At 43.1% G+C, this 4,058-nt stretch overlaps 1 pseudogene; it reads right to left on the bottom strand.

Annotated features, from left to right (window-relative positions):
• Positions 1 to 2,995: 2,995 nt before the first annotated feature.
• Positions 2,996 to 3,805, bottom strand: LOC113922819 (annotated as a pseudogene).
• Between the last annotated feature and the right edge of the window lie 253 nt (positions 3,806 to 4,058).

A 4,058-nucleotide genomic window follows, 5' to 3' on the forward strand; every position in this document is an offset into this window, starting at 1 on the left:
TAGCGGCGGGGGCGGGGCGCGCTGCGTCACTTCCGAGGCCCGAGGGACGAGGCGGGGGCGGCCGGGGGCGGCGGTCGAGTCTGCAGCCCGGCAGCTCGGCGGGCGAGGAGAAAAAGCTTGCGTCTCTGCTGGCAGAGGCGTTTTCTTTTGTGTGTCTAGGTTAGGCCTGGGGCTTGGGGGGACGTCCCAGCAGTTTCCAGAGACTGCGTTTTCACGTTGTCTCTGGCACACTCAAACGTTTTGTAATATTTTCATTCTCAGTTTTGCTTACAATTCTCAAAGCCAAGGCTTCTAGAGAGGTGGAAGTTTTATATCCATGATTAAATACGAAGTGTAACCCAGCATTCTGTGAGCGCCTTGAGAGCGAAAACAACGTTCTTATCCCTGCATCCTCAGAGACCCGCAGTTTCATTTGCCTAGTAAACGCTGGATTCCCGTGGATTGTTATCTTGAGTAATTTGCAAGCGACTTAGGTTATTTGCATGCTATTTATGTTTGCATCTCTATCCCCTGTCACCGTCTCCTTTCAGCTCTTTTCCCGTTCGTTGCTCTTCGTTTTTTCCCCCCTTGGATCGCAGTTGGTTTTTCTCTGAATAGTTCAAACGCCTCTAACTTGAAAGCAGTCATCCTAGAGCCCACCCAACAAGGTAGAGGCATCTTGGGGCAAAGGGCTTCTCAGAACCATAGAATGTCTGAGCGAGAAGGGAACTGGAAAAGGTGTCATTAGGTCCAAACATCGATTTTTCAAATGAGGGAACTGAGGCCAAATAGAAGTAAGTGATTTAACCGGGATCACGTGATCAATACAGACCGTTTTTGCCACCAGGATTTTATTCAAAGATGTCTCTCCAGTTAGAAACCTTACTCCATTCTTTATTTCTTTTTCACCCATTTAAAAACCCACCAAATTAGAGTGTGTTTGCTAAGATACAGAAATCTTTTGCACAATGATGAGCCAAAGAATATCCACCTGTACTTGGTATGTTGGAAGAAGCTTAGTTGGAGTCTTAGAGACCAATGTGGTGATGTGGATAACAATTACTAGTCAGTTTACCAGCAAGATGACCTCAGTGAGTTACCTAAGCTCTCTCTCATGTTCAATTTCAGAATCTTCAGACTTGAGGTAATAATATTTACCTCACCAAGACTGAAGGTTGATGGTAGTTTAAATGAGGTAATATGCAAAATGCCCTATCCTCTACTACTTCTTGGAAATACTGATTTTCTTTTTTCCATGGGGCTTTATAGAAGACAAGAGCCATTCATGATAAGGGGCGAGACCTTTTTTTAGATTTGGGTAGGCACCATAGGCCCATCATAGATGTCCATACCCCAATCCCCGGAACCTGTGACTTTATTAACCTTGGAAAAGGAGCTTGACTTATCCTTGATTTCTTGGTAAGTCCAAAGTAATCACAAGTGTCCTTATAAGTGAAAGAGGAGGCAGGAGAAGGGAGATTTGATGATAGGAGCAGTGTGTGTTCTTCCAGTACACTTAAAAATCATTCCAGGGCTCTGACTTCTACCATTACCTACGAAAAATCAGCCGTCAGTGTGACTGTTTCTTTGAAGGTCATTGGGGTTCCCCCCTCCGGCCGCTTTTAAGATTTTTTGGTTTTCTGCTCTTTTACCATGTATGTTTGGGGGGAAGTGTATTTCTTTTTATTTATGATGCTTGGGATTCACTGAGCTTCTTGAATACATTGATGCCTTTCATGAGTTCTGGAAAATTCTCAACCTTTACCTCTTCAAATATTGCTTCTGCCCCACTCTTTCTTCTTTCCCTCTATAACTCCAATAAATGTATGTTAAATCTTTATTATCCACATTTCTCTTACCTTCTCTTTTTTTTTTATCTCTACCAGCTTCATTTTGAGTAGCTTTTTTTCTGATATATTTTCTAAATGACTAATTCTCAAATAGAAATAAAAATAAATAAAAAATAATGGGGGTGCCTGGCTGGCTCAGTTGATAGAGTATGCAACTCTTGATCTTGGGGTCAGGAGTTTAAGCCCCACATGGGGTATAGAGCTTATGTTAAAAAAAAAATAGAAACAAAAAAATAGATTACTAATTCTCTCATGATGTCAAACTTATCTATTTAGCTATTAATTTTGGTTTTGGGGTGGTTTGTTTTTGGTAATTCTAAGTCTTAAAATTTCTATTTCATTCTTTTTAAAATCTGTTATGTTCATTTTTATAGCATTCTATTCTTTGCCCAAACAGTGAGTCTTGGCTTTCATCTCTTTGAGTGTAGTAGTCATCATTGGTATACAATCTGGGTCTCTGCTAACTCCAATATCTGGAGTCCCATTGAGTGTATTGTTGGTTCTTTGTTTTAGTTATTTGTTGTGGGTTTTTTTTTTTTTTTAAAGAGAGAGGCAGGGGTGGGCAGAGGGGAGGGAGAGAGAATCTTAAGCAGACTCTACGCCCAGCCCAACACGGCTCTATCTCACAACCCAGAGATCAGGCCCTGAGCTGAAATCAACAGTTGGACGATTAACCGACTGAGCCACGGAGGCACGCCTATTCGCTGTGTTCCTTATGCTGTTTCTCACTCATGTTGTCTTTTTTTTTTTTACTCTTAAGGCATTTATTTATTAAAACATTCTCTGCCAAGATTTCACATTAGCTTAAAATTCAAATCAGTCTTTACATTTCTCTACTGAGGTTTGCACCTCAGTGTATCACATAAAAACACCTTCTCCAGCAATCAGTGTTACCAGCATCCACACGGTGAGCCCCATGGTCAGCCTCTTTGTTCCCTAGGTGACCGAACTAGATGTTAATACTGCTCTGCTACAGGGTAAAAGCTCCTAACTCAAACTCTTTGGAAAAGGGGTGAAATGTCTGCAAAGTGCACTTTAAGAAGAGGTATTGTTTGCTCATGAAAAGAAACCAGTGAGTCCTCTAAGAATAATAAAAGGGGGTATTTTACAGTTAAGCACATGATTTGGAGTGAAGAATTCGGATGTTGCTCTGCTGGTCCAGGCCGTTAATACTCTTCTTGTTCCTCCTGTGGGCCCCCTTCTATCAGGTATCACAAAGCCTTCATCTGTGGCGTACAGAATGTCCACGATCCTCTGCAATACCGGGTTGTTTTCCCCCTCATTCTCCTGGCAAATCAATTCAATGTTCTTTAGCTTCCCAAAGTAGAAATCTCTTTCTTTCTCCAAGTCTTCGACGGTAAGTTTCAACGTGTTGACCTACTGCATCAATTCAGCTGCTTCGTCATCCCCGTTGCCCACACCAGGATTCTTTCGCACCACACCTGGGCCAGCCTTAGGGGTTGCAGTAGTTCTGCGTGTTGCAATGGGCCTCTGTGGAGCTGCACTGCTAGAGCTGAGAGGTTTCTTGGGTTTGTTCAGAGCTGGAGCAACAAGGGAGGGAGCCACTGCAGTTTCTTGACCTTGTCTGGCAGCTATGGGGTCATAGTCTTTTCCATCATAGTTTGCATCAAAAAACTTCTTGAACCACTGAACAAATTCAAAATTGTCCTGAATCTTTCCTTTTACTAATTTGTCCACAGGAATTATTTTGTCAACACCCATTCTCTTAAAACCTGCTTGTAGTATTTTGAAGTTCTGGATGTACTCATGTTCTAGCTTAGCCTGGAATTTCACTTTCTTCAAGGCAATGGAGCCAGGGAACAACATGTCCATAAACTGACAGTAGGCAGTCCCTGAGCACAACTGTTTGATCTTCATCAGATTCAGCTGCAAAGAGACTCATTGATCCAGGCCAGCATGTCATGTCGACTTAGGTAATCACTGGTGACTGATGTTGAATATACGTTCACTGCCATCTTCAGCTCTCAGCGGGACCGCGTCCACGGCCTGTGCCCAGCTTCGGTTCCGTCTTCGTCTCGTTCAAACTGCCCCCTCACTCATGTTGTCTTATTACCTATCTTTGGGTGCTGGACATCATAATTGAAATACTTGAAGAAATAGGGCACCTGGGTGGCTCAGTTGGTTAAGTGACTGCCTTCAGCTCAGGTCATGATCCTGGAGTCCTGGGATCGAGTCCCGCATTGGGCTCCCTGCTCAGCAGAGAGTTGG

The sequence above is a fragment of the Zalophus californianus genome, chromosome 9 (genome assembly GCF_009762305.2).
Source record: "Zalophus californianus isolate mZalCal1 chromosome 9, mZalCal1.pri.v2, whole genome shotgun sequence".
Taxonomy (NCBI): domain Eukaryota; kingdom Metazoa; phylum Chordata; class Mammalia; order Carnivora; family Otariidae; genus Zalophus; species Zalophus californianus.